We start from the raw sequence: 12,901 nt of genomic DNA, 5'->3' as shown, positions 1-12,901 counted from the left end.
ATAATGTTTTCATTGTCATCTTTGTCTTTGGATGTGGCTTTTCTGGGTCAGGCGGAGTGAATTTTGGATGGTGGTACAGGATTTTCTGATGCAGTAGAGGAATGCAGCATAGAGCATAATCGTATTTGTTGTGTTATGTAAAAGGCAATAGGCTGTTTTTATAGTGATTTTAATAAGATTAACAGGCGAATCAGGTTAGGTTTTTTTTTGTGAATATACTGTGTCAGGGTGTGCTGGTAGGCTTATGCAATGCTCAGAGCGGGAGGAGGAGGGATCACTTTTATCTGGAAATGTGTTTACCAACTATTTTGACTTTTGACCCTTTCAGATGTCTATGAGGTGTTAGCTCTTTTCATCTTTAAGCTTTTCAGATGCTGTCATTTAAATAATCTAAAGGCACCCAAAGAGATAAAAGTACGAAAGTAGATAAGAGCAAGAAGTCCAACAAATGTATTTTACAATTTGTTTTTGTCTTTCCAACTTTCATCAATGATCTGAGGACCTCAGGTTTAGCTTGTGACCCTTTGAAGGGGCCAGACCCATAGATAAAACTAGCACCACTTAGAGCAGCATCTAAATGATTCTTATAAATTGATTATTGGTGACAGGGATCTTTTTACCACATTGGGTATTATTACTTTTGAATCTTAAGGTACATTTTACCGCTAATGCTTATTTACTTTGTAATGTAGTTACAGTACCTGTAAGAGTATTTTTTAATCTGTGGATGTCTTCCACTGCTGTCAGACTCACTGAGAGTTGAAGCTGGTTTGTAGTATGTTGCACCTTTCTCTCTGTGAACTATCAACACATTTAGTTTGTTTCATCCTTTTTTTAAAACAGGCAGCTGTGATAATCACCTGGTAACAATGTTCGCACTTTGCAGTGTGTCAAATGCTGCAAGGTCTCTTAGTTTGAGCTTGTCCTGCTTTGTGCTACCAGTTTGGGCTGAAACATTAAGCAGCAAACAAACCAAAAGATTGTAAAAAGCATTTAGAGAAGACAATGAACTAACATAAGTCTTCACAGCATTATATGCTATTTGTATATTGCATTATAAGGGCATTTTAAGGAGGTTATTACTCCATGATGAAATAGATTCACATTAGTGTTTGGTGTATTCATGAAATCATTTGACTGCTGAAATACTGACATACATTATGTTCATGTATTTGTTTACTAAGTACACTTTGTTTTATTGATTCGAAAGGCTGCTCATTTTCAACCTCAGCTGATTTCATTCCTCTTTGCCCAAGACCAGACTAGACTCACTAGGGGGCAGCAGGGCAGGACAGTGTTCACAGTATACTCTATGTAATCTGCCTGTGAACCAGAAGGGCACAGATACAGTGAATAGGATACTCTGTAGTCGATACTCCTGGGATTTCTCCACATTGTGGAGATTCTTTGCAGGTTCTTCATTAAGGTAGTAGCTGCTCTAAAATGAATGTAAAGTAAAAAGGTTCTCCCCTGAGAAAACAACAGCACTGAATATTGATACTGTTGGTAATATAAATCCACAACTCTAGTCCAGAATTGTTCCACAAACTCTCAAGAACCTGAAACGTCTGGCAAAAACCTTAATAATAATAAAAATACAGGATGAGGATTTGTTTCTTAGTGACTTGGTGAGACACAAAAAGTGCACAAAGCGCATTCTGCACTTTACATTTAGATGATGTCATAAAAAAGTAAAATCATCCGTTTTAGGCTCTGTGAACCAATTAATGTACTACCAGGTGGGTAACCCAATATAATACATCATTATATGTTAGTTGAATATATATTTTTGTAAGAATCCACATGTGCAAAAAATCCAAATAAAATCAATAAATATATAATTATTGGATTTCAACTTTTGATGCATTATGTTCATCAGTTTAATGTAGTAAAGTACAAGTACAATATTAGCCAATGAGATGTAGTGCGGTCAAGGTAGGAAGTAGCAGAAAGAAAAAAATACTCAAGTAAAGCAGAAACACTTCAAGTACTTCAAGCACAGTATCTGAGTAATATGTAAGATAACAAATACATTATATTTGTTTCTATATTTGTATCTTTATTGTTATTTACTGAGTATTATTTATAAACAGTTGAGGTGCAGTGCAATAAATATTTACGTGCTAGCAGACGTGTTTTGTTGGTATAAAATAAAAATAACATTCCTGCAGTCGCCATTAGAGCCACTGAACTCCCAGGACACTGCAGCCCTGCATGTCCTGGGTTTGATTTCATTACATATCCTGTACCAACACAGGTCAAAGCACCTCATTAAAGAAAATGAAGAGTTTGAGCTAAGATAGAAAGACAGCTGATTTCCATTCCAAACAGGGCAACAAGCGTTTGATGAAGCTAATTAATTTAAAGCTAAGCCTCTGTAGCTCCCTGCTTTGGAACTTTAGAGAAATGAGTAAGGCAGGGTGACATTCAGACAGGCAAATAATACTGCCCATGAGCTCCTTTGAGCCTGGCATGAAGCTTCACCATGCGCCTTTTCCCTACGCCCTCATCCAAGGCATTTCACAGCTGCGTGTCAATCTGGATAGCCAGAGCAGCTCTGCCTGCGTGTGATGCATGTGACGTTATCACAAACCAAAACTGTTCAAAACATGCCTTGTTCCATGTGAGCATCCGCATGTGCACGCGGACAGATTCCAACAAGTATGTGCAAAATAGCAGAAGGCTCCATGTGACCTTCTTAACTAAAATTCTGTGCTTGGAAGCACTTTGACCTGTGGTCTTCAGAAGGCGGTGTAGTGAGACACAGCTACATATCAGACAGTACTTATGTAAAGAGATTTAATCTGGCATAATATATACAGGAAGTGATCGATTATGTGTCATAACAGGGGAAGTGTGACAGTAGGATGCTGGGATTAGGACACTGTGTACACAGCACTGGTTAAGCACAGAGGTCAGAGCAGCTGCTTTGTTTTGAGCCAAGTCCCCGACTGCTCATACCCTTTACTCAATGTGTTACATTAACGCATTGATTCGTTTGCGGAATGTACAGGAGCATCTGTGCTAAACTGCACATGAGCGATCAGTGACCGGAAAAGTGTGAAATCATTTGAGAAACACATACACATCTATTTTTCACACATACAGTATATGTATGATACAAACAAAGCAGTGATCCATGAACAAATCTTCGTTCATTTTAACTCATTAACTTGCCTTAAATATGCATTACCACACTAAATGTGGATTAAACAGCTACTAAAAATAGTCCCTAACAAAAACATGATTTACTGATGTTTGAGTACTTTTTGTTAAAATCTACAGTGTTCATAATAATAGTAATAAATTATTGAGTGTTTTTTTTAAATAAACTATACATTTATGTAATTTTAGAGATTTACATCCCAATCTTACGCCCAGATGTTTTTTTAAATTACACAGTATGTTAATATGAAATAATTAATATGAGTTGATATGAGTTCATATCAACCCATAAATATGAGTCCAGTAGGTAAACTTGAAGTGAAATGAGTTGACATTTAGTGGTCATGGTCAGTCTTACAGAAGCAGGGTGGACTGTTGGTGATCTATTAAGGGAGAGAAAGTGTGCTGAGGGGGGTTGGAAAAAGAAAAGGACTTTGAAGTCCCACTTTGAACTGACAGGAGATGGTTTTACTTTAGTGTTTTGCCATAAATCTCCCCCTAAACTCATCCCTGATGTTTTTTTGTCTAAACCTACTGCTACTACATAAAGTTTTTAGCTTCCATTTCTTTTTACAATTAATGAACAAATAAATGCTTGGACTCGTGGATGAACTGATTAGAATAAGAGATTGGAAAGACATGCATGGGAACTGCACCTTGGCTGGTTGGTAGAATTTACAGTTTCTTTTATTAATTGTACAAATTATTAAACTAAACTAACAGCATGAACAAATGGGCTTCAACCAACACGGTGGGTTTGGTCTCATGGGATTTGAAAACAATACACTAATGGCAGCTTTGTCCTTCATAGAGTGGCATCTGAAAACAGATGGGTTTGCAAAACACGGGCAGGAATTTGACGGTTGCAGAAAATTCAGTATCAAGGTGAAAGTTTTCTATTTTCTGTTTCAAAATGTACATGTACAAAAATCACACATCCACCATTGATGCATATTAACTAATATTCCTAAGAACAGGCTGGGTGTTTGTCAAGGGGGGCAGGGGCTCAGTTGGTAGAGTGGCCACCTAATGACCGTAGGGTCGGAGGCATGAAACTGGATCCCCAAAAGCCCATCCCGATCCCCAGCCATGCAGTGCCATTCCCAAAAGCCTGGTAGAAATTGGGGAGGGTTGCGCCAGGAAGGGCATCCGGAGTAAAACCTGTGCCAAATCAACATGCGGACAAATGATCCTCTGTGGCGACCCTGACTTTACAGGATTAGCCAAAAGGACAAAAAAAGGCTGCGTTTATCAGAGTTTTGCAAAATGTCATTAATTAAATCTAACGTGATCAGTTTTTCTTTTTCTTTTTTATTTACACAGGAGGCATCACATCATTTCCTTTTTGTTAATTTTTCTTCATTTGATTCTTTATTGTGAAGCGATAAAAGCACAGCAAACAAATCCCCTTTGTGGTGATTTTGATAGTGATGACTGAGATATTGCAGCCAATATAACTGATTGTTTGCAGGTTAGTATGATGAATACATGATGCAGGTTGTATAAACACCCACAGGCTGTAAAATGTCACTTTTTCTTAGCTGTGTTTGTCATTAAACGGTCTAACGAGATATGTGTGTGCAGGAGACGTGCAAACCGATGATTAAGGGACTATTTATCGGTTGTTTACATGTGCCCAGTTTTATAGTAATTGAGATTTAGGAAACAGAAACACATATTCAAACTGTATTTGTGTCTTTGTGCGAATTTGATGCAGTTAGTCTGAGATGTTTGAAAAATGTAAGAAAAAATTCTTCAGGAACATCATGATATGTTTTAGGTTTTCTGAAATGGGCAGTTAGCATGTGATGCTTTAGTCAATATGAAAACAGCTACAGATTCTAAACACTCAAGGTTTATTTGCAGGCAGTTGGAAGAAATTAATATTGTTTCATTTATAATACTGCAGAAGTGAAAGGGGAATAAAAACAGTAGCAGTCTGCATCGAAATGGAGCTAAAATATTGCTTTAAAGTTGTAGTTTGAGCATATCTGAGCATTACTCAAACTGAATTTAGGCTGAAGCATAGTCACCCAGAAATGAGACGCAGCAGATTTTGATGGTGAAATGTTTTTTTAGATTGTCAAATCAGTGCATGCAGTGCATTTTTATTGGAATAAGCCTTGGCTGAGATTTTGCATGAATGTCAGCAGGGAGACAGATCTTGTGTCAGACTTTCCATCTGCAGGCCCCGTTAGCTCACACAGGTGCTGCAGAGCTCAACTCTGACAGCGACTGACTGCTGGACTGGCTGCTCAACAAGACTTGTTCACATGAACTGAGTCAGAGCTGTGGACAGCTGAGGCATGCTATTGTTTGGGTTGATGGCACCGCTTGCTCGTCTGCCAGCGTCTCAGTCCTGCTGACCACATGGTCTGCTGGGGGACATGACAGGGCCCCTCCTGGCAGCTCGCACAAAAGCAACAAAAGCTGAAGGAACGCTGAACATCCATCCTACAGTAGTAATTGTGTACAGACTGAGTGAATCATACTGAATCTGTTGCATTGAGTTGTTCTGAACTGAACAGAGTGATGTTTGTGGAGGTGGCTAGTACGCTTTGTCCCATTTAAAGCAATCAAAGCAGTGTTTGAGTACTGGGAAGGGCGTTGGACGTGCAGCTGTTTGAACAACATGAAGAACAGAACAGCCTTCATTGTTGACAGAGGACACCTTGAATCCTGAGCAGAGCAGCTTTGAGGCTGAAGATTTCGTTCAAGTTAACCTGTGCAGAGTTAGCATCAGTTGCAAGTGAATGAATACATAACGCTGTCATTTTAAATCCACTGTGTGTACAATAATATCATCATAGCAGCGTAAACAAAATAATCAATCAGTTTCATTGTAGATAAATAAGACAAAATCGGTACAAACTGTGTTTCAGCCTAATTAGTCTTCCCATTGTTGGGGTCATAGCAGTGCATCCTCACTGTTTTCTAAAAATACTGTACAATTCAAGGCACCATGATAAAAACATTGTAAAACGCAATCATTTAAATCCCTGAGCAAAGTTTTTAAAACACTATTAATGCATTTTTGGGTCATTCCTATTGGCCAATGCAATGAGTGACTTACTGACTGTGACTGACTTACCCTTACTGCAGAGGCCGAGATGAGCTGAGCACGTTTACACTGACAGTAAAAGCAGAGATGCTCTTCACGATCAGCCCTCAAACCCTTCAACTGATGAAGGCTGTCTGTGCTTGCGTCTATCCTATTCAGCCTGAAGACACTAGTCTGCAATTAGTAAAGTCTGACTGCCACAATGTGGATGTCACAGTGCTGTGTGGAGTAGCTAATTAAATCCAACAGGAATTACTCACTAGCTTGTCATTATAAGTCATCAAACTCTATGATTTCTTGCATTGTAGAGTTCATCAGAAGAAATGCATCATTAATAAATTAAAATTTGAACACATTATATTAAAAAGTGAAAGGAAGGACAAGTAAAGACAAATTCTTAACAAATTCAGATGTGCTCAGTGCTTATTACCTGTGTCTGATGTGTTCAATCAGTCAGAAAGTGAAAGATGCCATTTTAGATGAAGGTGAAGTGGGAAGTGGGAAGAATTGGTAATTGGAATTGGTATCTTCCAACTTCTGATTGACAGAAGACACCTGATTCAGATCATCAGAAGTGGGTAATGCAGAGACGATTGGAAGACAAGTAGGGCAGGTGTCCTTGAGGAAGTGTGGCAGAACAGGTAGTTACATGGTCAGACCTTCACATCCCCAAAAAATCATCACCATCACCCATCATCATTAGGCAAGAGTTGAGGTATATCTTGGACAGGTCTCCAGTCTATCTCAAGGCCAACACAGAGAGAACCACACAGACAGACAGCCATTCATACCTACAGACACCAATTCACCTTTGAACTGTGGGAGGAAACTGTAGTACCTGGTGAAAACCCACGCAAGCACAGGGAGAACACGCTGTCCTAAATTGCATATAGCTTCAATGTACAATAGTGAATCAAATTTAAGTTATAACTAATGACAACTAATTAGTTATTTAACTAATGACATAAATCATTGTGTTTTTTAATTCACTTTAAATTCGTCATTCAAACATTCACAGCGTAGGCTGGGGAAATTATGTGTACCTATTGACTAATGACACCACTGAATGCTAATTAAAGTCAAAAGTTCAGCAAAACTGGAGTCTAGCAAATTGAACAATGACTAGATGTGTGGGCTGGAACTACTTTAACTTATGAAAAACATATTACAAACAACACATTTTAATGTGCTGTTTACAAGTATTAGTCGATTTAAACCCTTGTAGATTTGTATAAAACTCAAAAGAGTTAGTGTATCACAGTAATAAGAGTTTAGACAAGCATCAGTTCACAAACAGATTGTTTCTAGTCATCTTAACCTTTAAGATGACTCTAAAGCTACAGAATGCTCAGTGAGATAAACAAGAACCTGAACAACTAAAGGCTCTATGTAGTGTTTGTTAGTTTACCATAACACATCGATTGTGGTCTATGCCAAGGGTCAACTTACTCATCACTGTTAGTCCTGGTTGTTGCACATAGTCATAGGTGTAATTAGTCTAAGTATATTTTGTTTGTCTATTCTGGATCCCATTTATCACCAGTTAATGCAGATAACTAGATTATTGCAGTGGGTTCCCTGAGTTTCTGTTACCACTGCAAATGACGGTGTTATGCAGGTTTTTTCAGTGAAGTGCCACCTCAGTCTACCTCTGCCCACAACTCAGATTCTCTCGTTCCTTTTCAGAGAAACAGTGGTGGTTGCTAAGTCATCACAAGCAAATACGAAATGTAGAAAAATCTTTTTTTTCCTATTTGTTTCTCTTTTTCTTTCAGCTTTCAAACAGATGTAACACCAATGAGGAAAGTAGAGGAGTAGCAGTACACTGTGACTATATATTTAAAAAAGATTAGTTATACAAGCCCCTAATTGTATATAAACTCCTCAAAACATGATTTTGTAATGCTCTTTTCATGTGTGCAGTGATGCAACCTATCCGCTGTTATACACTGAAGAGAAATGACACGTTGCATTGATTTACATTACTAAAGCTCAACCCTCTGCAGCATAATGCAGAGCAGTGGGCTGGGACAGGGTAGCAGAAGGGAACCCTCTCTTTCTAAATTTAGCTCCCACTGGCGAAATACTGCAGCAGCAGCCATAATCAATGGCCTATCTACGTCACAGCCCAGCTTGCCACCCCTTTCACCCCAGTGCCCACTGATGGATTGATTGCCTTTACTCTCCCCCGTTCCCCTCTGATTGTACTGTCCCCACTCGCCCTGCGAGGCTCTTGTGGATCTCATCCAGAGGGCTCCATTACTGTTGTTACAGGCTTCTGTAAGCACACAATCAGTTTTTGCCCCTAAGGATTTCATTATATTAAAATGCTGCTGTGAACGTTTATGAGACCACTGAGGTTTTGCTCAGCCCGCATGATCCTTTATGAAGTTGTGAGGGGATAGCGATCATGCATCTGATGACTTAGTGAAATCCATGAAGCATCAGTTCCCTCAATTCCCATTAGAAACATGTGACTGTTATTTTTAGAACACACATTTGCATATTTTGCAAACCATTGGTTGTCAGCTTCTACCTGTCTGCTGTGGTTGACCATGCAGTGGATGCTGCATAGGGAAGAACTCTAAAGCTGGCAGCAGTGGAAAAGGAGGGGAAGCGGATACTTTGAAGCAGAACTCGAAGTGGAACAAAAACATTGCCGGGTGCTATAGGTTCCACTGATGAATAGGCTAACATATAGACCTTATATTTAGTAATAATAGACATCAATGATTGGTGATGCTGTTTAGGATATACTGAATATCCAGCACAACAGTTAAATCTTGTGAAGAGACATGAATCAAATGAGCGTTTTTAAGTTTTGTCATTCTATTCTTTTGCAGACAAAAGTTCACTCTGTTTATTCAAAAGGTGGGTTTGTACCATCTACCCCAGTTTCACAGCCATCAGGTAACCATTGCTCTTCCGCGGAACAATTTGTGCTTACTTCCGTAAGGAAGGTCAGGTGAATGACATGAGTTGTAGTTGGCTGTGGCTCAGGAGGTAATGGGAAGGCCTTAACACAAAAATCACAGTTGGACACTGACCAAAACAACCGCACCAGGACCCAGTACTTGATGTGATCTTGTTCCCGTCCTAAAAAAAAAATCTGGATCCCTTTATTTTTGCTGAGAAGATAATCTGAACTGAATCCAACTGAAACTGCTGAATTTTGCTCAACAACTAGTTGACAGCACATTCTTTTTACAAAGTGTAAAGCTGTGTAGTATTTCCAAGTGCATTCAGTATTCTGCTTGTGGAGCTGTACTTGCTATATTGTGCAGATTGTGCATATCCGTGTTGCAGAGCAAATTTTCACTCATAGCAATGTTCACCAGTACAGACAGGGCTCTTCTTCCTCTTTTTACTTTTCTACTCCTGCCTTAGATCCATTTGACCAATGAATGGACAAGACTGTCCTCACTTGAGTTGTGATGATAAGTTTTTGTTTGGTGTGATTTTTCTTCCTGTGAAAGAAAACCTGACCAAGGGAAAACGGACTAATGCTACAAACTGGTCTATAGGTCACCAGAACAAATACGCATGTCATGTTTAAGCTTGATGAACTTTTATGTATTTACTGAAAATGCCAAGAATCTTTATTTTTGACTTTCTGTTCCCTCTCACACAGGTGCTTACCACCTTATTTTCTGATTAGCCTAAAGGAACATTTATGTAACTGGCACATTAGATGAAGCTAACAGTGTTATGTATTCCATGACTGATGTACTAACCCACGGGCTGCTGTCAGTACCATGGATAATATACCATTCAATATTAGCAGCATAATGTAAATGAAGAGAAACAGCTTAAAAAAATTAATTGTAAAACAGGATTTTTTTTCCCCCTTGTATGGGGCCAAAGGTTGAAAAACTAAAAGTACTTCGTAACGTGGGTATTTGAACTGAAAATTGTTAGTGTTTCTATTTATGAAAGAGGTTTAACCAGATTAAATTGTCTGACCTTTTAGGTTCAGTTTAGACATAACATAAAGTCGATCCTTTTACAGTACCAACTGACATAACATGATATTGTATGAAATGATGTTTATGACTTCCTGAATTAGACATGTATCATTGCTGCTTTTTTATTTATGGTGCTACAGTAATACACCTTTTTTTGTTTTTGCAAATCAAATATGCAGCTTTTTTTTTTTTTTTTTTTTTTTTTTTGGCGCAAGACACATCTGCAGCGGAGCTCATTTACTCAGCTAACAAGATTATTTCTGCTACCAGGACTGCCTCAGTGGAATGTTTGCACAGTTAAAACTCCCGTCAGCATGTCTGGGCTGTTATACAGCAGTTATGCAGGTAGTGGAAGGAAGACACGCCATAGTGATGGTCATAATGGCAACAGCCCATTAAGTGTCTCCCTTAGTTTGCTGAGCCATATAGGAACCAATAATTGGATATTTATTTCACATATACCGATATCTGGTGACCCCACGACTGACTGTGTGAAACAGGACAGAGCAACTAACCACAGCTGCTGTCCTGGACCACTATAAATAACTCAGTATTGCCTTGGCCGCACAGCAGCTGAGTGCGAGACTGCTTTGTTAGTATTTAGAAATCCCACTGCAGGGGGTTTAACTTCAGCTTGCCTGCTTTTTATCAATTTTGACTCACTTTAAACTGAATAATTGAGCTTAGTGAAAAAGACTATGTGCTGGCATAACTTCTCCATATCAAACAGAAAGAAATGGGTAAAGAAAGGCAAAAACTGTATTAAAAGAGGTGTTGTTAAAGAGGGGTCTTTATTTATTTACTCAGTCTCTTTTAAAGTCTATCAGCTGTATTGAACACAATAGATTCCAGTCATTGGGGCTCAGTTGGTAGAGTGGCTGCCTATAGACCAAAGGGCCGGAGGTTCGCGCCCCGCTCTTCCCGACCACATGTCGAAGTGTCTCTGGGCAATACACAGAACCTCCAGCTGTGCAGTGCCCATCCCAAGCCTGGTAGAAATTGGAGATGGTTGCATCAGGAAGGGCATCCGATGTAAAAACACCTTAAATTAAATATTAATCCACACTCTGTGCGGGCTTCCCTTCTTTTTTTTTTTTAATTCTTGCTGAGTAGGCAAGTAATTGCTTTTACAATACCCAAAAATGAGTGCTCAGGTTTCACAACCATGAAGAGCACAGTCATATCTGATACAGCAAAGCCCAAACTGGGCTACCTGTAGGCAAGAAAAGTCACAAATGCATAAAACAGAATATAATAGCTGCTGAAGTGAAGTGAGTGTCACAGAGGTTCCTCTGTCCTCCAGTATTGTCCTCCTAGTGCTAGTACAGGTTGCAATGTGGCGAAACAAGGAAACAGATATAATCTATGGAAATCGAATGCCGCCAAAATTACCCACAATTTTCGTGCAGCAAACCTGTCATACTCAGTAAATATTTGAACTATACGTTACAGCATAATGACAAAATAATGAATGGAATTTTCTGCTCTTTTCACAGCTGTGAACATAAAACAGATTATCAGTTCGGAAAATGTACATTGATTACTTATTTTTATATTGGTTAGGGTTTATCATTCATTCTAGAAGTATAATTTTTTATTTTATTTTGGCTAGTAGGTGACACAAGAGTTGCACTGAAAACCTTAAATTCACAGATCCACAGCAGCAATATTAAAACCTGCTGCTCTAACACTCTAACACCCACTGTTCAATTGCAGCTTTAATGTGTTTCTTTTTTCCTGACAGTGTCAATATCATTATGTCTGATCACCTTGTGCTTTTCCTCACATTTTCTATTTGTAGCTTAGTTTGATGGCTGCAGTTTTGAACTAGTCTGACAATGACCAGCTTCCCTTAGGAGAGAAACTGCCACCTGCTAAATATTAATTTATATGTTTTTGTTTTTGTACAAGTTGCAGCTCTAGGTCAGAAAAGATATATTTTCAGGTGATGGGTAAAATAACGAAGACAGTGTGCAGTTTTTGTCTCTGTCATTTCATCAAAGGAATGTTTCTCTCATGATGTGCCTGGCCCTCTATTTGTGCGTTAATAGCAAGCAGCATCACAGCCGGGCATCAGTCCAGTTACAGGACGGGAGCTGGCAGATTTTGTAAAGCAGTTGGAAAGACGTAAGCACAGGATGTCACAGCTTGCACATATACGGCATGAAGCAAAATCCTCAAATTATACGTTGTCAGACCATCCCTATCGTACATGCAGTAATTAACTTTACACAATGGCTTTTTTCCAAGGGATCTAGCTGCGAGTACCCTCTAATTGAAATGCCAAAAGTCTCAAAGCCTCTGCACCCACACAGTGAATACTGGTTGTTTTCTCTCCTTATAAATAAAAGGTGAGATCACCAGTGATCAGAGGTGACCTGTGATATGTGGCACTAATTTTGTTTGCTTGTCATTGACGGTTCCACTTAACTTTATAAACAGATTTAGTGGGCTGTACAGTTGTTCTCACAGTCTGGCTAAGTGTCTATCTTCAGCATTTATTCGGACACAGTGCACGTTCAGTGAACAGATTCAGAAATAGATTTTTTTAATGGGTTACCTATGCAGAGTTGACTAATGGGTGTTCCTTCTTTTAGGAAATTGATTAGTTTGGTTAGTTATTTCAGGGCAATCAGTCTACTTTAAAAGGGTAATTTTAAAAAATAAAATAAATAATATTTAAAAAATAATTTTTATTTTTTAAAAATCT

The 12,901-nt window shown here is 38.8% G+C and overlaps 1 protein-coding gene across 4 annotated transcripts in view; it reads left to right on the top strand.

Moving 5' to 3' along the window:
* phactr3b (phosphatase and actin regulator 3b) overlaps window positions 1-12,901 on the top strand; it is a 48,106-nt gene that overhangs the window by 24,883 nt on the left and 10,322 nt on the right. The window lies entirely within an intron of this gene.

This window comes from Channa argus, chromosome 5 (genome assembly GCF_033026475.1).
Source record: "Channa argus isolate prfri chromosome 5, Channa argus male v1.0, whole genome shotgun sequence".
In the NCBI taxonomy this organism is placed as follows: Eukaryota; Metazoa; Chordata; class Actinopteri; order Anabantiformes; family Channidae; genus Channa; species Channa argus.
Note: the sequence above shows the minus strand (reverse complement) of the source record. Positions and strands in the feature narration are given on the sequence as shown.